Source organism: Armigeres subalbatus, chromosome 3 (assembly GCF_024139115.2).
Source record: "Armigeres subalbatus isolate Guangzhou_Male chromosome 3, GZ_Asu_2, whole genome shotgun sequence".
Taxonomy (NCBI): domain Eukaryota; kingdom Metazoa; phylum Arthropoda; class Insecta; order Diptera; family Culicidae; genus Armigeres; species Armigeres subalbatus.
Window position 1 is genome coordinate 353,296,636 of NC_085141.1, and position 27,166 is coordinate 353,323,801.

At 39.2% G+C, this 27,166-nt stretch overlaps 1 protein-coding gene across 7 annotated transcripts in view; it reads left to right on the forward strand.

Moving 5' to 3' along the window:
* The window catches only part of LOC134226090 (uncharacterized), a 631,583-nt gene that overhangs the window by 388,448 nt on the left and 215,969 nt on the right, over positions 1 to 27,166 (forward strand). For 4 of the 7 annotated variants that reach the window (XM_062706634.1, XM_062706635.1, XM_062706633.1 and 1 more), the window contains exon 1: positions 2,422 to 3,135. The exons of 2 other annotated variants lie outside the window; for them this stretch is intronic. The gene's annotated coding sequence lies outside the window, so the exon portion shown is untranslated. Of the gene's footprint in view, positions 1 to 2,421; positions 3,136 to 27,166 lie in introns of those variants that run through there. One more of the 7 variants, XM_062706637.1, reaches the window with a different exon arrangement.

Genomic DNA, 27,166 nt, shown 5'->3' on the forward strand with positions numbered 1-27,166 from the left:
AAGTCGTTTTAAGTAAAACTCCATTAAAATCTTATTTTTCATTCTAACTCTTTCCAATGATTTTCCCATTTTCCGTCTCTTCTACAAAGTTGTTAAACAAGCAAAATTACATGTTTTTGCTGAACATTGTAACATTCCATCTCACATACAACAAAAGTTATCGTTAAATTATACATATTTTTAGATGTTTCTCCACTTGTGATTACTCCTTAATTGCAAAAAGTCGCAAATTTCTTCACGATATGCTGAAAATCGCTTATTTCATTTTTATACTGACATTGAAAACTTTTGTCGACAAGAGTCTTCTCGAATGGTGTGTTAAAACTTGTAAACCTAAGAAAAATCATAATATTTGAATAACTTTTGTTTTATAAGAGATAGAAAGTTACAATGTTCAGCAAAAACATGTAATTTTAATGGTTTGACAACTTTGTAGAAGAGACGGAAAATGTGTTTAAGTTAAAAGAATGATTTTATGTGGAAATCCCTTAAAATCATTCTCTTAAATTAAACTAACTCTAATGATTTTTTCACATTTTTGTTTCTTCTACAAAGTTGTCAAACCAGTAAATTACATGTTTTTGCTGAACATTGTAACTTTCTATCTCTTAAAAAACAAAAGTTATTCAAATATTATGATTGTTCATAGGTTTACATGTTTTTAACACAGCATTCGAGAAGACTCTTGTCGACAAAAGTTTTCAATGTCAGTATAAAAATGAAATAAGCGATTTTCAGCATATCGTGAAGAAATTTGCGACTTTTTGCAATTAAGAAAGTAATCACAAGTGGAGAAACCTCTAAAAATATGTATAATTTAACGATAACTTTTGTTGTATGTGAGATGAAATGTTACAATGTTCAGCAAAAACATGTAATTTTGCTGGTTTAACAACTTTCTAGAAGAGACGGAAAATGGGAAAAATCATTGGAAAGAGTTAGAATGAAAAATAAGATTTTATTGGGGTTTTTACATAAAACGTCTTAAGTTTGTTATATATAAGAGTTAGAAACTTGGGTTGTTCAGCAAAGTTGCTCGTATTAACATTTGCTACAACTTTTCGGAAGACACTACGTGTCTATCTCATTCTGGTGCAAAAATAATTTTCTCAACTCACTTTTAGGGGGATTAATCATCAAACTGTTTTTATCAAAAGATGCGCTCCTAAATATCTTGAAACTTCTGTGAAGAAACCCTATTTCCAAAATAAACACTTTTCGAGTTTTTGAATTTCGATCGTGAAAATGACGAAATAAAACACTGTGTACTGGGATTATTGTTCGAAGGTCTCACTGCCAACCCGCATTGCGGATAGTACTTACGTTACGGCAGTTGTACATCCAGAATGAGGTTTGAGACATCAGTGCAATTGCAACACGGTTCTTCAAAAATGTTCTTGCAAGCCGTAGCTCAAGTTATTTCTTGCAGGTTTCGAATAGAATATCGAACAAATTCGCCCGAAATTCCTGAGAGAATCCTTTTGGATACATTTTATCTACTAAAAGAAAACAGTATTTGCCTATTCCGGCAGGAATCTGATTCTTAACAGTGGACTTATGAAGTATTGCTCCGCAGACTCGGCATATTGCATAATCCAACGCAACAGGTCGAATCATGACTGTGGAACTGTAATCAATTAGAAAATCGCATACCAATTAATGTAAATGTGATGACAACAAATATTGTAAATTTATTGTAAATACAATAGATTGATTTTTAGTATAAGAAATCCAACATTACAATCATAATGTTTTTTTTTCAAATTTATTTATTAACGAGACTTTTTTTTGTCTTCAATAAATTATCGTTTCTGTACTGCTCACACCATTTGACCTAAATTATATCAATATTATTTTCAATTTAACATTATAAACAATGCCAATTTCAATATTTTCCAAAACATTCAGTCGGCGCTTAGATCTATCCTACCCATCGTTGCAGCAATGAATATTAATCCGGAGAAAACAACAAAACTGCTGGTGAGCGTAACAGAGAACTCTCTTCTCGTTTGGATTGCGTTTTCTTTCGCAAGTGTCAAATACGGATTATTGTACTAAACCTTTTCATTGTTTAACCAATGACCAGTCTTCTAGGCTTCAATTAAAACAGCTTATAAATATTCTCAAATCACAGCAGCATAGATTTGCGTGAGATCATCCTCACTTGGACGCATCAATTAATCATCAATCATTCATCAGAGCGTGCTGTAAATAAAACCACTTTAAATCCCATTTTCGTTCGGAGTTCGAACGCTGAACTTTGATAGACCTCTCGCTCGTAATCTCTCCGCATTTTAGTACGATTCTCTCTCGTCGCCTTTCTTCGCTCGCTATTCGCTCACGGTCATGATGTTTTCGTTGGATATGTCCGTGCCGTGACCGCGTATAACAGTCGTTCCGTAGAACAGTATAACAGCCGCTAGCCAGCCAGCAGAAAGCAGCATCGACACCGCTGCTCGCAGAGAGTTGCCTTTAGTACTGTTCGGGATCGTCGACGGCAAGATGGCCATTTTGTTTACTCCCAGTGCGGTTGGCTCCTGTTCTGTCGTTCAAGTGCTATTGTAGAACCAAAGCAGCAGCAGCAAAGCAGTAGACCGACCGGAGAAGGATTCTTCTTTTTTTGTTCATGTGCGTTTTCGGCTTCCACCTCGGAGGAAAATCGATAAAGTTCTGGTGGACGGCGACAGGGTTGTGACTGTGGTCACTGGCTTCCGGTGTTCGGGACTTTCGGATTTTTTTCGGTGGGTTTCTGACGGATGTGTGAAGTGCCAGAACAAGCAGCAGCAGTGTGTGACCCCATTTCTTTTCGGGAGATTTTGCTGCTTCTCTAGCGGAGAAGTAGCTGTTGGTGAAGTTCGGCATCGAAGAATCGGGCTGCCATCGTCGGGTCAATAGTCGTCCGTCTGGAAATTTTTGCCGTCTGCGGTCGGAAGAAGAAAATTCGATTTAAAAAAATTGTCCGTTTCGGTAGAATTGAAACAGTGGAATACAAAAATCAAGTGAACAGCAGCAGCAGAAGCAGAAACCGGATTGTGTGAATTATTTTGTGCAAGTGGAGGACGGAGAACGAGGAAGGAGCAAAATTTGGAAGCAGTACCAGCGCAGCGGAGATTCTTCTGAAAGGGAGCGAAAAAAGTGGGTGCTTAATTCAGAAATTTTAGTTTCGATTTCCTAATATTCAATTCATTTCGGCAGTAGATTTTAATTCGAGTGGAATTCCGTGGAGAATTCGTTATTTTTTTGTTCCTTAGTCGCGGGTTGCGGGTCATAAAATAAGAGAGTATTTCTACCTTTCACTTGTGCACTTCTTCATGGGTTGAACAAGTTCGAGCTAACGAACCACCGAACGATACACGGCAAAGGAACGAACGAACGAAATGTTGTTGAACACGGTGTGTTCCCTTCGGAAAGTTGTTGTGGAGTATGCATTCAGGGTACTACAGAGTGCTGGAAGGCAAAACAACATCAGCAATAACAACAACGTCGATCGAATCAACTTGAAACGAACGTGAAGTTCAAGTAAAAAGCAAAACGAATGAACGAACAAACGAAAAAGAAAGCAAGCGAAGAAGAAAATAAGCGCTCCGCGGATGATGATGATGGGAGCAGCACCACGGTGTTCCGTTCCGTCCCGTGTAGGTACCTCTAGTCGTCGTCGATAAAGAGCGGGTGGGTGGGGGGAACGGACGCGGCACAAGAGAGATGAAACAAAATTTCTTAGAAAGAATATCGAAAACACGAAACAAAACGACGACGACGACGGTATGTGCTTGAGCTTGAGCGCGCGGTACACTGTAGTGAGGGCTTCGTGGGATCAAAGGGAGACAACCGAAGAAGAAGCGAGTGTGCGAGTGAAGAAGAGGGTGCGCGCGGGAGGAACGAAGGGTTTGTGAAGTTTTTCTTCGGAGATCGAGGTTTTTATTTTATGTTTGAAGAAAGAAGCACGATTCCCAACAAAAACAACAACAGCATCAACATCGATTGAGAATGAGAATTGGTCGGGATAGATGTAACCACATAAAGAAACAAACAAGCAAGTGAAGGCAGGGGGTTGGGAAGACAGTGCTGCCATCAGTGAGAGGAGAGCGAGCGAATCGTTGGATGCTGGATGCACTGTCGACGATGGTGGTGGATAGTAATGAATTGTGTGAATGTGTGGATGTGAAAACTATCAAAAATGGATTACGAAGGGGACGGGTGCCGCCAGTAGCCGAGAATAGAACGGAGGATTATATTTAAATGCACTCTAGATTAGAACCGTTTTCGTCGATGATGACCGGTCATGATGACAGCAGTCGAGGGGGAATTCTTCGATGCGATAATCGCGAGCATGAGCATTGAGCAATGAATCTTGTCGATAAGCAGCAGCAGCAGCAAAAAAAGCGGAAAAGGTTTGTCTGGAATGGATGTACGGATGAGCGGACACAAATCAATTGATGACATCGATGGCTTCGACACCGAAGACTAGAGATTGGGTGGTCATCGTTCCGACGTCTGCATCAGAAGGAAACAGGGATGTCAGCTTAGAATTGCTGAGAGGATCGTCAGTTTTGTAGATATTTTAAATGTTTTTCGAAGCCTTTTATGATCAAATCATCTGAGTTTCTTTCAAATTCGTAAACTTTGAGCGAACACTTTCTTATTCCTATATTGTTTTGAGATTATTGTTCCCAAAAACTACTTTTTTCTCTCACAATTTGGAAAATTTAACATGTGCAATCAGCACAGTGTTTAAATTCCATTATTTGGGTTCGTCATCGATGGCTTCTACGTGAAACATTAGAAGTAATCAAATTATCGGACACCCCTGATATACCAGCGGGAGGATGATTCATCTGTCACCGCACCGCAAGATTCGCCGTGACGGTCGATTAGGAGCGCAACCATCGGCGGTGATTTAGGAGCGGTCATAAAAATGCTTGAATTTAGAAATTGTTTTTGATACGACGGCGATGAACATTCGAACATTCTATGCGAGACGCCCCAAATGGCCAAACTCTGACCGCCGTCGATAGTGCGGGAGTATGTTTTTCGGTTGAAAAGAAAGCAATAAAATGGTCGGGGCTATTGTTTTCGGCGATAAATCACTTCGATTGGTATGTTGCTTGATGGATTTCACCAAAAGTGATATAGAGGGAAGTTGACGATGCTCGGAAAGCGTTTGGTCAAGTCATGAATATTTATTCAGTTTAAGATGATTTTGACGGGCCGAGATATTTCTAAGGCTTTTGTTTATGGAAAGTGAAGCGAAGTATGAACGATCAAATCAATTTCGGATTGCAAGAATTGCCTCCCCAAATATGATTATTTGGTGTGACAAACGCACGCATACTCGAAAACACACAGCTTGAGCCAACTGCTCAATATTTGATAATCCATGTTTACTCGAATATTGTCGTTGAATAAATTATTTGCTAACGATCAACATAAAGCTTTATTTGGCAAACATCGCTTCGGTTGATAGCGTTCGTTTGTGAAGTGGCTTCAATTCCGACTTCCTAAGCTGAAAAATCAGATTAGATAAAGATGTCCGAAAATCATTGGCGGCAGCGGGGTTTTAGACGTCACACCGATAGCAAGTATATCCAGCGGTCTTGACCCGCGAGGCTATTTGTTCTCACGAGAAAAACGCCTCAGTTTTTCAAGGGAGACTCTTCTTACCTTTCAAAAGATCCAGAAAAATATATTAAGCTCTTTTAGTGGAATGTATTCAACCGTCTCAGACGAATTAAGTACTCTCCATTTAATTCCACCAATTATTTTCGATATCTTTGCAGATACGTATTCCGACCACAACTGTGTGGTCGTCTTCAGTGTACTCGACTCGACTTCATAAGTGGGGAGCCCACTTCGTAAATCGAGTCAAGTACGAGACACTGAAGACGACCACACAGTTGTGGTCGAAATACGTATCTGCAAAGATATCGAAAATAATTGGTGGAATTAGATGGAGAGTACTTAATTCGTCTTAGACGGTTTTCAAAAGATATTCTTCTGATCTGTCGAAGAGTACTAATTTAAATTTCTCATGCAATTCGTTTGAGTTATTTTATGGGAATTTTTCTACTTTGACTAGTCGAGTCAAGTACGAGACACTGAAGACGTCCTTGCTCTGCTAAGATCAAAATACGTATCTGTTTTTTACCATCAAGTGGTGGAAATAAATGGAATAGTATGAGCTTTTTAAAAATCACCACTAGACTACTAGAGATGTCAGTTGTCCCACATTCCATGGAGCATTTGGAATTCAATGGTCACGGTACATCTTCATGGAATTTTGGGCAATACTAAGCATGTGTACACCCATTGACTCTCCATGAAAAGTTTTAAGCAACGGCATTTTAAATGAAGCGTCGCAATCAGTTTAAAAAAAAACTGGGCTGAAATTTTGTGTTCGGTGAGACGCTCGTAAGTAAGTTAGTTTTGTTTGCTTCCACTCTTGAATCCAAAACTACTGAATAAATCTGCCTGAAAATTTGTATGCAATAGTTTTAGGGCCGGGGAATGTTCTTATGCTGGTTCAAGTCCCCTCCCTCCTCTGTAGTGGGAGGGGGGGAGGTGGATCTCCCGAACAAATAAAAAAAATCGACCTTACTCGCCGACCAATCAAACAAATGGAATCATATTTGGAAGGTAGAGGCACGATCTCTACTGATAATAAAATCATCCAGTTCGTTCAAAAGTTCGAAACATTTCTGTAGCGGATGTTTTTCTCCAAAGACGGTGCTACATATGTCTGGCATTCCGGTATAGCAATTATTGGCAAGATAGTCGCGCCGACACGAATATATTCGCCGGTTCTAGCTAGTCTGATCAGTCGATTCGGCCGCACAGTACGTCGAAACCGAACATTTGATGCATGAAGACACGCCTATCGCGCAGCTGTTTTATTCGTATTAACTGAAAACGGTGCTCGTATGTGGGCGGGATTGTTCCATGAGAGTTGACGTAGAGCAAATCGAACAAAACTCCGTTGAACCCCTTCCATTCGAAAGAGTGTGCGTTACTTGATGCAGAGTCCAGATTTGAACGCCATACTGCAGAACATCACGGACCGGTCGAGTAATGAAGCTCTTTCGATGCATGCACGTCTTGAAACTTTGAGGCTTTGAGGAAAATAAACTTTAAAATAGCAAAACTCTATGTGCTCGTTTTGTTTTCAATGCTTCGTCAAGGTTTGGCGTAATACTTCAGCAAAGTATTTTGAAGCTACTCTTCCTACTCGGAACGGACAAGAATGCTTCGAACAGTTCGTAGTTTTGTTAAGAAAATTATTTTGAGCTTTTTAGTGGACCAAATCAAGCAGTTCACCGACAGCATTCCGAACATAACAAATTTGCTGCAGTCCACTAGCCATCATGCCAACACAAGTTCCTGCTCAGAAGAAGCTTTCATCGGAAGATAGGAAAATAATGCAAAAACGTCACGAGCGAATGTAGGTAGACTTGGTTCGTAGAAAGGGACATCCTTTGCCAACTTTATATCTCGAGGGTTGATGGATCGATCGTCAGGACCTCTGGTCTCGTGGCCAAGTACAAGTGACAAGTGCGATAGACTTGAGATCAATCGGAATTCCTACCTTGCGAGACCCGAATGTAAGCGATCTTGTGATCCATGAACCTCGTGGCACAAGCTTAGCAACTTACAATTTGGAAGTTCTCCTTTCAGATTCCGCCAGTTCAGTGACCTTACTCCCGAGCAGCACACATGTTCGAAATAGATGGCTGCAACTTACATATGACCAGATTCAGTCACAATCAAGTCGCAGCAACCAAATTCGTTCCGATTGTGCTCCTTGGCTTGAGAATTAGATAAATCAACTTCAAATAGATTTGTGTCTCCGGCACTGACTGGTTCCGAAACTCCACATGGCTTTTGCGGGACGTCGAGAAGCCAAATCATCATCGGCGCTGGAGTACGAGACGCTGAATAAATCGAAGTCTCGAAATTAGAGTAAAATTTTAAGGTTTTATGTCTTTAAAACAGTCTTAAAATATCATACATACGCGATTTATTTACAAATGCATTCAAATCTAAAATATCGATTTTTTAAAAGAAAAGATCGATTCTTTTACGGGACACTCATAAATATTTAATCAGTTTCCAAACATTTTTTTTTCTTTATTAAAGAGGCTTGCAGCCCTAAGCTGGCTCACCTCTATGACAAACATTTTATTTTGGAGGGAATCTGAAACATATTAAACATTATTAACATAGTAAACAGTAAACAGTTAAACAGTTAGGCGGAAAATTTTGCAAAAACACTTTCTATAATAAAGCATATTGATTGTTGCGTTCAAAAATGTGTTCAATTAACCTCGTTTCCAATTTAAAACTACTTTGAAGAGTAAAAGACGGAATCAGTGATAGGGTATTTAATTCTCTCGTTTCTGATGCATTGGAAAGATTTTATCATGTTTTGCAGTGTCCTTCGAAACATTCTGCAATCAATTATCCTTGTTCTAATTTAATCGATAGAGCGTACGATTGCACCCAGATTCGTGAAATTTCGCGTTTTGTGATTACTAAAAATCGGATTACTTTCGGATGCCTTACATTCGTAAGAAAAATATCCTCATTTTTGCGTCTAGTGGGACACTAATAAACATTTCCCACACTGAATATAATGGGGGCAGAACTATACAGACAGCAGTGCTCTAAGAAATAAAAATCTATTTCATGCAACATTATTCATTAATTAGTCTATCAAGTGGCCAATATAATTCGCTGCAGCCAACTCCGTTCCTTTTTTATCCGTTGAACATATTCGTTTTTGAATTTTCTCACGCTTAGGTGGAATTTAAATTGTCTCGCACCCACGTGGAACATTCATATTCAAATATAATTGATTCGAAAACACATGAGGTACGAACATTTATTTGGCACGAAAAGAAAACTTTTCCACTTGTGTTTTCGTGAGACACTCAAAACATATTATTTCGATTTGTTTGTCGATGTGTTTCCATTATGCACCACTTCGCAGTTATACCCAAATCTGCTTCAGTGTAACTCGAACATCTTGCAAGCACAGGCGTAGGATTGCCCAACCGGAGATGATGAGCTCGATTCTCGATCCGGTCTAGGATGTTTTCGGTTTGGAAGCTTTCTCGACACCAACATAGTTTATCCATTGTACTTGCCATACAGGATACAAACTCATGCAATGGCGGGCATAGAAAAGCTTTCAAATATTAACTGAGGAAATGCTAAAAGACTACTAAGTTGAACAGCAGTGCAAGTTCCAGGTGGAATGTGAAGCCATTGAAGAAGAAGAAGAAGATTACTCGAGCATACGTGAATCCTTTTTTCAACAACAAACTGTGTTTTCCATATCAATTTACAAAAGCGTTCGAAAGAGTTCCACAACAGTGAATGTTTGCGGTAAACTAGGACAGAATGGGGTTTTCCATCTGGATGACACGCTTCCTGGAATGGATAAAAATCCTGATGGAACTCCTGAAGTAATGCTTGGAAAAGCATTTTTTTCTAAATCTTTATGTGAATTTTGATTTTATAACAGTTTTCACTTGTCGGTGAGATAATCAGAGCCAATGAGGCACCTGGTTGTAAGGGGAAAAGGCTTAAAATAAGGCCACACTTAGATCCAACCTAGGAACCTTTTTTTTGTTGGGATTTTAACCACTGCGACCATTAAGTTGATCTATTGTTGTATACCCCTTGTTAGTATTGCATCTACTCAGATCAGCGAGTTGTGGGGTTACCGCTATTGTCTTCTGATGCGAAGTACCCCAATCTGGTATTACCGTTTCAATAGACTTTACTACCATATTGGGATTTGCTGTCCAGATATCGGTAGGACTTCTCAAAGTACTTCTTTCTTCGCACGAATAGTGCTGGACAGATGTTAAGAGGTCTCAATCTTGCAGTCACAAAAGCGACAGATATCAGTTTGACTTCTGTTTATCTTTTTCAAATGATATCTTCCCGGACAATAACCTGTGAGCACACCAATAACTATTTCAGAAAACTTTTTTTTTTTCAGATTTAGCAATTTATTGTATAGGGTGATAGTATCGTCCGCAAGAGCGTTCCTAACCTGTAGATTGGTGTCCAGAACGCCGCAGATATCGCATGATGTCCGGAAGGTCCTTGATATAATATCGGGAGTGATTTGCGATTTGAGCGTAACTTATTTTGTAAACAAACATTGCTTCATGGATTTCGGAGAATGCAAGCGTTTTGATCCTAAACTAATTTCCTTACCTTTTAGGGGAAACTCAATCTGTCGTTTCCATACCGTGGTTTTCTCATGAAATGCTTGTTTTAGCAGGAATTCTAGTTCCAATGTCATAGATCGATATACTCGACAGGTATACAGCGCCAATAAAAGCCAAGACGGCTTCGGCGTAGAATATGCTGCATTGTTTCGGGAAAATGTCCAAGATTGTCAAGTTGACGCCGGAAATCTAGATTCCGACTCTGCGGCTGAAAACTGACCCACCCGGTAAACGTGTGCTCGTGATTCCTGTACTGGTCTTGTAGGAGCTCAGCCACCGACCATATGATTGCCTCCGAATTGTCATCACTGCCAAAACATTGAGCTATGGAGTTATTTAAAGTGGCTGAAGATAAGTGCCAGCTCCTCACTCCACGCCATTGGGCTCGTGCCACTTGGGAGAGACCATCGTATGCTGGCCGTTGTTGGTAAAAGCATTCACAAATCTCAATCATCGTGCCCTCCCGCGCAAGCAAACTCGTGTGCAAATTTGTAAAAAAAATGTCATAGGATTGTTATTACTAATTTGCTAAAAACTTTTTTAAAACGTTGATTATAATTCTGATTTTTTTTATTGACATGGAATGCTAAAAGGATCCTAGAACTTTGTCAAACAGATGATTGTTCTAAATACAAAGTGTGAGACATGAGAACAAAGTTTTAAAAAGATGCCACAGAATATATGAGCATCGTTGTGCCTTGGTACATCTGCCAACTTTGGCTAGCAGGAGGATTCTCTTGCAGCGTTTATTCGTGTAAACTTCGACTGCTCAACAACTTCGACTGCTCGGAACTGTTGAACCACATCGATCTCAACGTTCCGGCTAGAAATACTCGAAGTGCAGAATTCCTTCGTCTTACTGTTCATCGTACTGTTTTCCCTTTCAATGTTTGTTGTCGTCGTTTTAACAAAGTGTCTCCGAAATTTGATTTTAATTTGTCCAAGTTAATGTTTAGAAATAGGATTAGTGAATAGTTTTATTTGTCTGTGCGACCAGTTCGAAGACTAGTAGAAGTAAATTTAAAATAAGAATGTCATGACATTAATGTCATTTGACACTAATTCGGCTCTCACGCCGCTAATTTCTGATTTAGAGCAATGAAATATTGGAAAAAGTTTTAGGATCCTACTACATGTGTATGTAAAAAACACAATAGGAAATAACTTGTAAAAAAGTTATTAAAAAAATTAGCCCCATGACATCGAAATGACATTTTCCGTCACTGTTCTGAACATTTGGGTTAACAAGTTGAAAAATTCTTAAGTTTAAATCATAAAATCAACTGCAAAATAGTTTTAAAATCATTTCGCTCCAAAAAGCGGTTAAAATCAATTTGTGGGCAATTTTATTGTTTACACACGCAAAAGTAACCATTATTCTATGCGACGAACGTCAATTTGGCGTACAGATTAAGGACATTATAATTGCCCAACAATAATATAACGTTGAAATTTTTTTGTTTGTAATTTGAATCAATGTTTTTGGAATTTGAGACAACTTTTACTATGGGTGTTCGGCATTTGAGACAAGATTAGGCAGAATAAAATTATTTAGTATTGATAGTTACAATCAATCGCTTATATGAAAGTTCCATTCTTTCGCTAGGTGATGGTAACAAATGATCTATTTTTTTTTTTTAATTCATGTGCCATAAAGACCTTCGAAGTGAAAAATGATTAAATGGATGATTCAAATCAGTCATGAGTTGTAGGTGCTGAGTTTTTAGACTTTGACACTGGTGCTGGCCATCGTGTGCATAATACGGTCTCTTCCAACAAGGAGAGGCACGATACCGCACTCAGCACAAGCAGACTCGGTTGGTGTGGACGGGAGCAGCTCAGAAGCATCTAATGATAATGAGCCAACGGGAGCTGGCAAGTAAGCAAAAAAACATCGATTAGAGCCTATTCATTCCGCTCGTGAAGCTTAACAAGGTAGCCCAATGGACGACAGCTCTTGCAGTGGATACGCGTGCGTTCGGGAGTGTCTCTGACGACGACCAGTAAAATGCCGTCGTCATAGATCAAGTCAAGTATGTGGACATTGTAAAGTAGGAAACTGAAAAATCCGTACACGGCAATAAAAAACAAGGTGACTACCAGGACCGACCCTTGGGCTACCCCAATTTACCCCTGGAAGCATTGAGGATTGGCTTCCGATGGGGACAAAGGTCAGACATATCGAACAAAACCCCACTAAGTCGTTGAAGTACTTGTGGGTCCTTGTACGATTGAGCGTCTTCGAGATATCCATGGCTACCGGGTCCATGTGTTTATCCTTGTTAGAAGCGTTCCGGAGAACGTCTCCTAGATTGGCAAAATAACAGCCCCTTCCATAGCCAAAGCGGAAGCCTGCTGCCGAAAGCCGAATTGTCCGAGCATGTGCCGGAAAAACCCGTGCGGTTCCGGAAGTGCTTATCAAGGTCAATCGCCCTTTACAGAATTGTCAGAATCGTAACAAATCATAATCATAAGCAGGAATAGGGAAGGAATATTAGTAGGCTATTTGAAGATCGTGTTTACCTCTGCGTCTCCACAAAACCCACAGGAAGGGTTATCAGTTAGTCGGTAGGCAGCGTTAGATCTGGGGCCTCATTACGCATTCCCTTTCGACAACTCTTTCGTATGACAGTTTGCTTGATATGCTTGTTTCGAGTCGAGGTGCGCAATGCCACCCCTGGATTCACTCTGATAAGCGATGCTATCGTGCTTGTGCCATTTTTTTACACAATGATTTGAAATAACTATGATTTGGCCCATTCACATCTCGACCGCACAAAGCACAACGATACAACTCCTATGAATCGAGCATGAACACTCCGATAACATAACCGGTAAGAATCGCGTTTTGGATTCTCCAAACATTATCAATTACCTTTGCTGTCCATCTACGAAAGAAAAATAATAAATGGCCGGTGGCATATCCAAACTGTGAAGGATCGCGCTTTAGAGGATCGGAGCGACGCGCAGCACTCTGTATTTCTTTCCCCAATAGCTACTCTGTACTCACTTACGGCTACTCCAAACTATTGAAGCGATGGATCTAGCCTACTCCGACTAGAAGTTTCCTGGAAACTCATCCAAACTGAACTTTTCTAAACATTGAGCCATTCAGCTCCTAGTATAATTTTCTTGTTTCGTCATTTTCAAACACTTTTTGGTTGAGCCATTTAGCTCCCAGCCAAATCGCGGACTACTCAGATAATCACCGCTGACAGCTCTATCCTACTTCGACAGGGAGATCCCCATCGTTGGAATCTCCCTCGGAACCAACGACTTGCTTCCGTGTAAGGCTTGTTATATATCCTTCGCCACTTTTAACATTTCTTTGGTACATATCTGGAGCCCTTTCAGTGAGTGACCGGTCGAGTGCCGAAGTCGGTCCAGAGATTCCGGTTGGAGAAAATCGTCCAGTTCAATGGTGATCCGACGACCCGAAACCAGTACTATAACGCGTCACGATCTATTCGGCCTAGTCCCCGATGACGGATCTAGCCTACTCCAACTAGAAGCTCCCCGGCAGCGGAAACTCTTCTGTGAACTTCAGCCATTAAACTTCCGGGGTTTACTCAGATAACCACTGGGGGCGGTCCTATCCTACCTCGACAAGAAGTTCCCCAACGGCGAATGCTTCCCCGTAACCGACCGTGCTACTGTGATCGCTCCCAGATAATTTCTGGTCTTCGCTGCATCGACAACATGATCTGCGTTACCACTCTGCCTACTTCGTTCCACGTATTCTCGTTCTTGCACGATGTTCTCGGGACTTATATTACGAGCGCTGCCCGCAAATATCACACTTCGTTCTGCCCTGAATCGTGGACAGTCGAAAAACATGTGTTCCGGTTTCTCCTAGCAGTTCGGACACGTCGGGCAGAAGGGGGACTCTGCGTATCCGAATCTGTGCAGATACTTCCTGAAACATCCATGACCTGACAGGAATTGTAACAGGAAGAAGTTGACTTCCCCGTGTTTTCTGTCCACACACAACGACAGGTTCGGAATGTGCCGATATGTCCATCTTCCTTTCGAACTACTGTTCCAAGCCAGCTGCCACTTCCTCATCAAATCGGCTCTTGCAATCATGCGAGCACCAACAGTTTACTCGCAGTCTGTAGCACTCACAGTCTTCCTTCAATAAAATGTTTACTACTATGACACAAATTGCATCCATCGATATGGTACGATATGCACTTGCTACTCTCATGGCCATCAGTCTATAGGTGCTATTGAGCCGAGTCAGATTTGCGAGTCGTGATTTTACCAGCCACCCTGACGGGAGCTCCGTATCTGAGTATTGACGTAGATACGCTGGCCAGGGGTCTCCTCTACTACTGCTACTAATCGCAGAACTGTTTGACATGATTCTGGTCAACGCTGTGATCGCTTTAGTTGCCTCCTCGCAAGCATAATCGATGTGGTCATTGGAATTGAGCCGGTCGTCGATCATTACCCCAAGATGCTTTACCTCTCGCTTCTAGCCGATGGTGACTTCTCCGACCGTAATCGTACTATGATGTACTGCCTTTCGGTTCTCATCAATTCAATTTTTTGATGAACCAATGCCAGCTTTTTTCCGCACATCCAGTTTTCGATTATTTCCATCGCCTGCGTTGCTCGTACTTCCACCTCTTCTACTATTTTTTTTTCGATTGAGAACCATGAGAATCATGTCGTCCGCAAACCCAACGATCTTCACACCTCTTGGTAGTGTTAGCTGCAATAGCCCATCGTACATAGCGTCATAGCGTCGGCTGCCAGCAATCGGGAAAGTTTCCTTCGTCTATGCACTTCTGCAATGTAATGCGAAGCATATCCAGATTTACCTGGAACGCCGTTTAGAAGACCAGATGGGGGATACCATCTAGTCTCGGAGCCTTATTAGTTTTTAGGCTTTTTGCAGCTTGCTTCCGTGACCTGTTCCTGGTTAGTGACACGAACTCCATCCAGGCCTGGGAATTGTCGCGTTTGTCAGTGACACCTGACAAGATACATAAAAACATGGTCAGTCAAAAAAAACTTGTCAACTTTCAGTTTTCCGTCGCACGACTGGATCCCCACGACCAGATGACAACTTTTTCCAATCGCGACAATTTGCTTTTGTTGTATGTCGTGTACTGCACACATCTGCGACAAAAGTGTGACAAGGCATACACTTTCGGCTCTGTGCACGACACAACATTGGTCCCGAAAGTAAGTTATGTCGCATCTTCTGGTTGTCTTCTCGTGGAGCAGCAATAGCAGCGTACAGATTTAAAATATCATACCGAAAAGAGCACTTTATAATTAATCATTTCTTTGTTCTCTTGACAGATTTTCTGTTGAGAAATAAGAAAATTTATTCAACTTTTTTTATTTTGCATAGAGAAAGATCCCCAGTGTCGAATAGCTGAGCCATTTAACGCAACGCAAGTTTGCTCGCTTTTAACGCGGGTTGTGGAATTTTCGCGCTTTCCAAGTTGGTTTTGGATTTATTTGTTCCCGCGATTTTTAAAAGATTGGAGGATACGTGTAAACGAAACAGGGATTTTGTCGTTTTACGCGTTTTTGTGATTTGCGCGGTTTTGACTTGCGCAGTACAATCGTTCAGGTGAATATCGACTTCAGTGGATTATGACTGGTACACCTTGTAGCTTGTAGCAATTGCCTGGTGGACGTTTTTTTAACTGCAATACTTTATTTATAAGAGAAATACGGAATTTTCTTCATGCGTATAACCTATATTGGGGGCAATCAGGGAACATTCTTCGATAAATTTATGATTGATTGGAATTACTGCACGTTATTTTGGGCAGAGTATTAAATTTTAATCGTTCTGCGGCACTGTTGTGGGGGCCGTACACTAATTACGTAAGCATTTTTTCTGTGTTTTTCGAAACCCCCTCCTTCAATGTGAGATTTTTTCACACATTCTTTTTTTATTTATATGGATCGTAAGAAAATAATAGTACTCCCCCCATAAGTGCCTACGTCATAAGTGTATGACTATGAAACGCTCATGCGGGCTTGTTCATGCTATGTATAGCGAGCTATGTTTTTTGGTTCATGTTGTTCAAAATACAACAGCTTGTGTGCTCGAGTGTTAATGGCCCACTTAGAAGATTTCCTGTTATAGATCATTACAAACCATTCGTGATTTTTTACTCATGAATTTAAGATATGGTAATTTATTCAGTTACCAAAAAAAAACAATTATCTTCAAAATAAATTAATTCTTTGCCTTTACAGCTTGATGGTCGCATTTTTTTATATATTCGTAGACTGAGCTACGAGGTTTGAGATAATGTTTATATATTTCAAATATAACAAACTAAATGTTCAAGAGCATTGAATAACGAGTAAAGAGCTGGACTAGGTAAAATCACCAAAATTCGAAACATTATTTTAATGCCGTACATATTAGTCGTTTTTATAATGAGCTAGGCTTCAACTGCTGTAAAATCCAGAAACCACACCGTTTCAGCGGTTTCCCAGCATATTGTCGTCAATTCATAATGACAACATTTTGCTGACAACGACAACAATTTTTGTCGCGACAGAATTCGAAGGTGACATGACGAGCCTTTTTGTCAATAACCATGACAACTAGTTTTGTCCGTATGGTATGTGCAAAACTTTTGTCGTGGTGCAAAGCGTCACGCGACAAATATATCGTAACAAAATAAGTATGTGACAAGTTTAAAAATGTCTTGTCGGAGAGGGAGACCAGTAGTGTGCTGTATCGGGTGTCGTTGGTTAGGTTGTGTTGTCAAGTTTGAGGTGACTGTCTTTTCTTTGGTTTTGTCGCATGGTTTTTCTGTGTGAAGGTGACAAATCCCAGGCCTGACTCCATCTCTACTGGTGTTGACCTCACCATACGGTGTGGGAGGCCAGACTGATGATTCGTTATGCGGAAACAGTCCTTCGATATTGTTTTGAGTTTTTCTGGGCTCCTCTCTAGCGGGATCGCTGGGCCTTCAATCTTAGCTATAGTGACCCTGTATGCATCCCCCCATGGGTTTTACTTCCGCGTTGTGGCAGAGCTCGGGACTCAGATTTTGCAGATTGCGCTCGAATCGCATTGCTTCCGCAAGCACATCCTTGTCAAAGGCTTCTGTCTTCCACTTTTGCTCCTTGATACTGCTTTCGCGTGGTTCCGAATTAATATCGAACCGCTTGATAGCTATGCGTACCGCAGACTCTCCAGTTCGTGTTCCTTGCTAAGGCAGGAGTGCAGAAAGTAACATCGATGATGGACTCTCTCTGCCATCCTTCGATATGTGCTCGTCGAACCTTCATTATTTAAGTCTTCATTGAGCCTGGCAAGTGATTCTGATAGACTCCAACCTCTAGAGTTAGTGCATCGGCTGCCCCACTCTACTGCCCAGGCGTTGAAGTCACCAGCAATGACGACTCCTGTCGATCAACTCCTCTGCTACCATATCCAGCATCCGGTTGAACTGATCAATCGTCCAACGTGGGGGTTCTACAGATCTGGCTTTTTGCAACTTTGTGCCTTATGACCTTCTTCTCCGCATCTTCTACAAAGTTTTGACCTATCTAGACCCTTGCAGTTCCGTGCCAGGTGGCTAAACTCTTGGCACCTGAAGCACACACCGACCAACCGACTTTTACTTTGCCGATTCACATTGCTGTATCAGAAAATTGAACAATTTTTTCTAGACAAAGCTTGCCGGGTCAGCTAGTTTCAAATTTAAATCAAATGTGCCTTTCTTTCAAATCCCTTGGGCCAACCCGTGGAATTTCGGGAGTGGCCAATCGTCCTTTACAGATTCGTCAGCAGCGAAAAATCATGAAAAATATCTTTCGCATGCCATTCGAAAGGCCAAAAACCAATCAAAAATATCACATAAAGATTGTGTACGATTCAATTTTTGCAAAAACTGTGGTCATTTTCAAAACAATTGAAAAGAAACAGCTTCAAATTATAAGCGCTGAAAATTGATGATTTTGTTTATTTTTTCTAATATTTGACGAATGGACAAATGGAGATCTGTATAACAAAAGTATCTATATTGCAAACAATGCCATAATTGATATCCAGAACCACAATCTCGGAATATGAAATTTTGCGTAAGTTATTCAATTGAGTAAATCCGTTTGAATCTTAATCCTAAAACTCTATTTTAGAACCACGGGTATTATTGATGAAAATACGATCGATTTGCACCTCTTTGATGGTTTTTGATGACGTAGAAATAATGGAAATTTGGTAAAATACCGTAAATGGTTTATGTTTTCGAAGAAGAAAAAAATACTGCTGTCTAATTAGAGGGACCACCTCCATCTAAATAAAGCTTCTTAAGTACGTACTACAAACTATCGTATTTACGGCATTATGGGACATCCGTGTAAACTACACTTTTGAATAAATAAAACGAAAACGTATTCGAAACACAGAGTGTATTCGAAGAGCGTCTTCTAATGAAATAAAATGTCTATACTTCGAATCGATTGGCAAGATGTTCAAAGACAACTTAACTATTGTTCAAAAGAATCTAATCCTTAGGTTTGGTATTAAGCGGGACACTCCAATTTATTTCAACTCTGAGTAATAAAACGATTTTATAATTAATTTCAAAAGACGAGAATTATGGAAACTCATTTGACAGAGACTATATCGATTGAAATAGGCGTAAAATTATCAGAAAATACCATTTTTATGTTTTCATTTTATCTTCAAGTGTCCCACTTTCCATTCTTATCCTGGTTTCGCCCCTGTAGATTAACGTTGATGAACTTTAAATAGCTGAATAATAATTTCAAGCACCTGCCGATCTCCTACAGCAGTAGCAACTAATCTTCATCAAGAAGTCTCGTTAGAACAGGAAGAAAATTTCCACATGATCCGGTTTTCCTTTTAGCCTGAGCTTATCATGTTAGTCATTCGACCACAAATCCTAGCAGTCGGAATGACCCACCTTTCAAGCGCTCGATGGCTGCAAAACCGCGCTGCTATTCACCGAGCGAAAGAACAGAGGACGACTCATCGCAGCGATGACAACCTCTTATCCTCATAAAACCCAAACCAAAAAGAGCCTGAGTAATGTATGTACGTGTACATTCGGGCGACCAGACAGACAGCCACAGCCTGCGTTTGGGTGGGCCCATCCCGAGGCCCACCATTACACGCACAAAAAGTTTCCCAAAGTATCTGTTTAAAACGGCATAAAGAAACAAAGAACGGACAGAAAAACAGAAAAAAAAGAACGGAATCCGTAATGACGCAACTGGTCCGCGGCGCACTGTCGTCGCATGGTGCAGCAAGTGTGATGTGATCCGATCCTTTGGGCACGGAATTTTACCGGGGATGGGCCGAGCACTTTGGCAGAATGAGAAAAAAAAATACGATTCGGAGTAATTTTACTACTAGATGCGGATTGCCTTTCTTCAATCGACACAAGCATGGTAGTAATTCCTCATTAAGGCTCCCCCAAACCTAAGCGATTTCATCGCCGCGACGGCGACAACTAGTCGCAGCGATTCTATCGTTGGGTCGCTGCAGGCAATGTTCTATTTACGCTTCCATACCAACGGCGACAGAATCGCTGTCGCCAAGTGATAGAATCGCGTCGCTACTGTCGCGTCGCGTGTGTTTGGGGGAACCTTTACACTGTTTTGATCATATCTTGGGAACTCGAACTCAAAATCATCTAAAAAGAACGTTGAATTTGACCCTAATTAAGTTAATTTCATTTAAAATAAGTTTGTCAAAACAAAATACACACATTGGCACATACACACAGACAAGCCTACGAAAATTTGCACATCGTTTTTTCGCAACGACTGCATAACCTTTCGATGTTAAAACTTGATACTCTTAAAACACCCAAAAAGGCGAGACCCTTTCCAAGGGATGATGATAATGGTTTCGGTTCGGAAGGTAGAAGGCCGGCCAAAGAATCCAACGCATTTTGGATGGCCAGACCGAACTGGGAATATAGAAGAGGGACCGAATGGAAGAAAAAAGTATTTCAAATATTTACCAAGTCAGCGCGAGAAGAACGCGTAGAAGAACTCGAGACCTGATCCCGATGCGACGACGTTGTTGGCCGACGAAAAGCAACAGAGAGAGTAGGGAAAAAAACACAAACCTAACCTCACTGTCGATGCCCCTCAGTGCTGCGGCACCACCATTGTTGAGTTCATTAGGGATGGTATAGAAAATGTGTTTTTTTTTTCGGATCGAGACTTCCTTTGCGTTTGAGAGGCCCCGAGCCGGGTTCAACGGCGATGATGATGATGACTCGGAATGGATTCATAATCATATTTAATCGATTAAGAATTAGCATTCTCATGGTGGTGGTTCGAGGCGGCTCGGTTTCGGTGGATGGATCATCCACCTTTAATGGCTGAAATGTACGAGCTTCATGATACTTAAAAAAATGTCTAAATAGAAGAGGCATCTAAAGCTTTTTTTCTGCTGTAAAAAAATAATAGTTGATTGAACTACATTACCCCAATTTTGATTACGATTTATAATCTCCTACTCATGTGACACTGCTTTAAAACCATAATAAAACCTTGAACTCGAATAGGGTTATCAATAAATTTGAACGTGTAAAAATATTCATAGATAAGTTGAAAAATTTCACTTGTTTTGCTGGAGAGTATGAATCAAACATTTTCCAATGTTTACTTTTTTATTTTGTATGGAAATTTTCCAATTCCACTTATTTAAAACATTGAATTTCTGATTAATTGAATTTTCTACTTTATTTCGAGTCATCCATTTTGCTGCCCCACCTGCTTGGCGGGTGCCTTAGAAGGGTATTTTTTCTTAATCAATTACCGAAACCGTTTCGCATTACGATGATGATGGCGATGTTGATGATGGCCGTGTTGGGTCACCGTCATCATCGGTCGGCAGAGTTCCAATGGAGCAGGCCCCGGTGACAGATGAATGTTCTTGCTTCGCGTTAAATTTGGGCTGGGCCGAAAGGTGGGTCCGGAATATTTTCTTAATTTTCGAGGGAATCGAACCAGGTGCGTGATGATAATGCAGAAGTTGGGATCGCTCGAACGCGTTCGTACGTCGGTTCCGAAGAAGAGACCAAGTTTGTTTGCTTAATTTATCCTTTGATGGAAAAACGGACAGGCAACAACTGTTGGACGCACCGAGGATTCTGGTTGAGAAGCGTTAATCAGATGAATCGTCGAAAATGTTGAATCGGGGAAAATCAACAGATCATGAATACAATAATTGTGAACGAGTCTTGTTCAATCGAACCCGTGCATAGATAACATCAAAAAGTATCAAGACGATTTTTTTGATTTTATGAATAACTTTAATATTAGTTTACCAATTATTTCACACAAATCTATTCATAAACTTATCCATTGAAATTTTTTGATAAGACACCTTTCTGATTTTTATGATGGTTAAAAAGGGAACGAATTTTTAAGATTGTTCCAAATCAAAACAAATCAAAATGCTATAAAAGCATCCAAAAGTGAAGCTAACGTGATTTAAATGAAACTAAAGCTTCGAAATTGTAAAAAAAAATTAAACTTGATTTTTTCCGCCATTTCAATTTAAAAATTCATCTCAAATTGCAAATTTCTCCAGATCTATTCCCAGCAGCCCATTCCCGAAATACCCATACGGATTGAGTCGTTCAGTTAATTGAGTCGCTTTATGGCATGCCGATGAATAACAGCAAAAAAATCTCACCTGCCGTGAACGTGCTAAAATACCGTCCGAAATAACGCTAACGACTGCACGACTCGAAAACATAACAAAAGCACTTTGGGTGCATTGTTTACATTTCGCACCAATTGGGAGAAGAATTTTCCCCTCACAGCACCACCTGTCGTGTCCCAATTGCCACCATTTCGATATTATATTTTTATGGCACGAATGTTTCCACTGCTGCTGGCTGGTGCTGCTTTTGCACCCAGTCAGTGCAGAGGTACACCCAACGACGACAATTCCGATTCATAATTCATATCCTTTCGTTCGACAACATCCTACGGGCGTTCGTCATCGCCTCAATGGATGCAATTTTTATTCCACTTTAAATATTTAGTTTGACACGATTGCCATACTTTATGAGTTTCGGAGTTTCGGCGCGCTCATGTGTGTGTCTGTGTACGTGGACTTCGATCCGACAAAAAGTGAAACAAAAACTTCACAACCATCGGCATTAAGCAAGGATTAAAAAAATCCAAAATCGTCCTGCTGCATGAACACTGGAGACTGCTGCTGCTTCCATCATGTGTGAAACGTTTGTGCTGTGCGGTGTTGTTTTTTTTTGCTTGCTCTGTTTGTTCCATTTTGTTTTTATTTAATTTCCCATGGAAGGGAAATGGAGAATACACGCACTTCCGGTGAAAAGGGTACGGACCGCCCCGGTGACGGCCTCATTAAAGGACGAAGCGGAATGTATATTGCTATTAATGGAATTTATGATATTTATGCTGCAAATAGTGGGAAAAACATTGGTAGAAAATTGTAAGTTTGGTCTTTGACAGAAACAGTAACAGTAATTAGACGAACAGTGTTACAGGGCATATTGTTATGGTAACTGGCCCTTATATAAGGATTTATTATGTCATTTTGTATTACAAAAGCTTAGATTTATAGTTGAGAATACTGTTTCACAGTTCTACAGTTTTGTTTAATTTTCTTCTGAGCATATTCGCCAGAAAACGGGGTTGAATCTGATAAGTGGCGTCATAAATTTATCTTCTGTCAAGTAGGAAAAGTTTAAGGGAAAATTATGGTAGCCTGCTGTAATTGGAGGGGTTGATGGCAAATTCTAGAGGTATGGTTTGAGATTTATGAACATTAAGTGACGTTGATTGCCTCGGCAATGGCATACGTTTGAAGTGGTACGCCAAAGTTTTTATCAAATTACAATCGATGATTAAATTTCTGTAGATTGTTTTTAATCCATCTCTTAGAAGACAATTTGACAAATTAGATTTTTTCCATTTTGCTTTGGAAGAACAGTTGAATGGATTAGAACGGTGGTGTTCTTGGTATCACTTCGACAGGTTTTTTTACTTTATTTATTGCTCAACTACGAAATTCGGTTCGTACAGTAGCAAGTAAATAATACAGTTGTATGGGTATTGGCATTCTGAACAAGATTATGCCAAACTAAATAAAATTTGATAACATTCTGTTCAGTTTTGCGTTAACATGAACAGTCCTCACAATAATCCTGATTTTTATCGATCAAAGAACACTAGTAGGGTTTTGATAGACATTGGCAGGAACGCAAGGATTCTTCTATCCTGCGGTAAATGCCACAAATAATGGACAAAAAACCCAGATTAATCCACCTAGCGGTGATAGAGCCTTTCTCGTGTGTTATAAAAACAATGAGACAGGATTCTGCGTCGAATGCAACTTGTTGCAAGCAAATCGGTTACGGAAAAGTGCCTGAGTAATGAGTGACACTTTTGCAACATTTTTTTTGGGTGGGTGCGCACTGACATACACACACGCACACACACTTCTATAAAAAGTTTGTTTTTGGAGCGAACATATAGCCTTTACGTGTACTTAGTATACGAGAAAGGCAAAAATAATGATGTTTATTATGACCGTTATAAAACCAAAATGTTACTTTATCAACGCTTTATAAAGACTACACTTTGCAGATTTGCCATCGATAGGTATTTCAAAGTTTGTTCAAATTTTAGTGCTCCTTGAAAACAATTTTGGTTAATACTCTTGGTTAAAGATTGAGAACAGTGATATTGGTTGGAATAATCAAACTTCTGAAGAAGTAACTGTCGCCCACTTGGAATGTTTTTCGAGAAAATATCCAACCTACAAATTTACTATCGGATGTTTCACACACTTCTCATTTTCTGTCATGGCGGAATTCATTTAGTGAATAAATTTTCGACAATAAATTTGAAACACAATGAGAATAAAATATCTTCTTCTCTTAGTGTACTTTCTAGAAAAACAGCCATCGATAAAATCAAACATCAATAAATGTTCGCTTCACAAAGTCGTCATTCTTAACATTCTAATAAATTGTGATTTCCACGATATTCTTTACGACATTTCAACGTATTTTAATTTCAAATTCTAACGAATTTCCTTCGGGTTTGTTTTGGTTTGGATCCCGGATTTGGATTGAATTTCAATCTGGATGAGATTTGTGTGAGACTCGGAATGGATTTGGATTGGATTTGAATTAAGTTATGCAAATATAATTTAAATTGCAATGTGAAAATGAAAATAATTTGAATTTTTATTAGGTTAAGAATAAATGTGGATTGAATTCTGTATGAAATCTAATTTGAATCGATTGGATTTGAATTGGATTGGGATCGAATTTGATTTTAGTTAGATTTGGATTGGTTCAGGATTAGATTTGGATTGGATTTGGAGTAGAATTGAATTTGGATTTATATTTGACTTGGATTAAGACTGTATCTGGATGAATTTTGGATTGGGTTAAATTTGATTTAGATTGGATCTGGATCGAATTTGAATGGGATTTGGATTGCATTTAAATTCGATCCGGATTTGATTGGAATTGGTTTTGGACTATATTTGGAATTGGATTGAGTTTGAATTCGTTAAGGATTGGATTTTGAATGGAATTTGATTTGGATTAGATTAGCTTTAGATTTGAGAATGTATTTGGATATTATTCTGATTGAATTTGATTTTAATTGGATTCAAATCGAATTAAGTTTGGACTCTTATTGGATCTGAATTGAAAATGAATTTAAATTGTAATTGAAATGGATGTGGATATGATTCGAATTATATTTGGATTGGATTTGAGTTGGTTTGAAATGAATTTGGATGGGATTTGTATTTTATTTGATTTAGAGTGGTTTTGGACTGGATTTGGATAAGATTTGATTCGAAGTTGAAATGGATTTGATTTGGATTGAATTAGAATTGGTTTTAGATGGGATTAGGATTGGATTTCGATGGATTGTGGATTGGATTTTGATCAAATTTGAATTGGATAAGGATTGGATTCGGATTTAATTTGGATTGGATTAAGATTGGTTTTAGACTAGGCTTGGATTTGATTTGATTGAAATGTAAATTGGATGTGAATTTGTTTTCCACTGGATTTCAACTGGATTTAGATTGGATTTGATTTGGATCGAATTTAAATAACATTTGGATTTTAATTTATATTGAATTCTGATTGGATTTGGATAGGATTCGGATTCAAACACAATTTTTGAATTTTTTTAAAATGAATGAAAAAATTTGCTTAAAAAATTAGATTTGATTTGGTTCGGACTTGAATTGGATGTTAGGATACCAATGAAAATGACATTTTCGAATTTCAAAAAACGACATTGCTCAAATTTGAGCTCAATCGGACATGATTTAAGGGGTGCCTAAAATTCATCAAAGTTTTGAAGTTTTTACCCATGAAAATTTTCCCAAAGGGGGGGGGCAAAGGAAAAGTCGGAAATCATTTTTTTTGGTTCCGATGCCAAATGACTTAAAAATGCATGAATCAATATCTGAAGTCATCTAAAAAAAATTGATTTTTTCTCATTTTTGGAACTTGGGATGCAAAATTTCAGCCAAATTGGACATGATTTAGAGGTGCTCAAAATTAATCAAAACTTTATTTTTTTCTCACAAGGGGGAAATAATTTTTTTGTTTTTAGATGCCAAAAAACTCAAAATGCATGAAACTTTGAGAATTTTTTTTTTCAAACTCGACTGTTTTGGGACTTTGAAAAATTATGACCCCATGCAAAATTTGAGCTCAATCGGACATGATTTCGGGGTGCCTAAAATTCATCAAAGTTTTGATGCCAAATTACTTAAAAATGCATGAAACGTCGAGATCTGATGTTATTTAAAAAAATCGATTTTTTCTCTTTTTGTAGCCAAAAATATCCCACCTAGGCAAAATTTGAGCTAAATCGGACATAACATGGGTGCTCAAAATTAATCAAAACTTTTTTTTTTCTCACAAGGGGGATTTTTTTTTTGTTTTTTGATGCCAAAGGACTCAAAATGCATGAAAGTTTAAAAAAAAAGTTTTTTTTTGAAAAAAAATCATCTGTTTTGGGACTTTGAAAAAATTTCTTTTGACGAAAACAATTTAAAAACCGGACGTTACGTAAACATTTCCTAAGCCCTAAAATATGCCCCCTATATAAAATATGAGTTCCATCGGACATGATTTAGTGGTGCTCAAAATCTTACTATCAAAGTTTTGATTTTTTTTCTCTAAACCGTGTCCGAATTAGCTCAAATTTTGCATAGGGGACATCAGATCTCGACGTTTCATGCATTTTTAAGTCATTTGGCATCAAAAATAAAAACTCGATTTTCGACTTTTCCTACTTCGACGGAAAATTTTCATGGGTAAAAATTTCAAAACTTTGATGAATTTTAGCCCACCACCCCCCTCCCCAAATCATGTCCGATTGAGCTCAAATATTGCATGGGGTCATATTTTGGGGTAACTTGGGGAAACTTGTGAACAATGTCGTTTTTTGACATTCGATGACAATTTTTTTCCCACACATTCCATTGGCACCCTATTGGATGTGGATTTGATTTGAATTGAATTTGAATTTAATTTAGATGGGATCCGGACTAGGTTTTTATGGGATTTTGATTGGGTGTAATGGGATTTGGATCAAATTTGAATTGAATTCGGATTGGGTTTGGGTTTGATTTGGATTAGACTTGAAATTGATTTGGTTCGAATTTGAATTGGGTTCCGATTGGATTTGAATTAATTCTTCACTGGATATGAATTGGATTTGGATTGGTATTGGATTGAATTTTGATTCAGATTGGATGCGGATGATTGGATTTGGTTCGGATTTGATTTGGATTGGATTTGGATTGGGTTTCAATTGAATTTGGATTGGATTTTGATTGGGTTAAATTTAGATGGGATTCGGACTGGATTTTGGTGGGATTTTGATTGCATTTGATAGAATTTGGATTGGAACTGGAT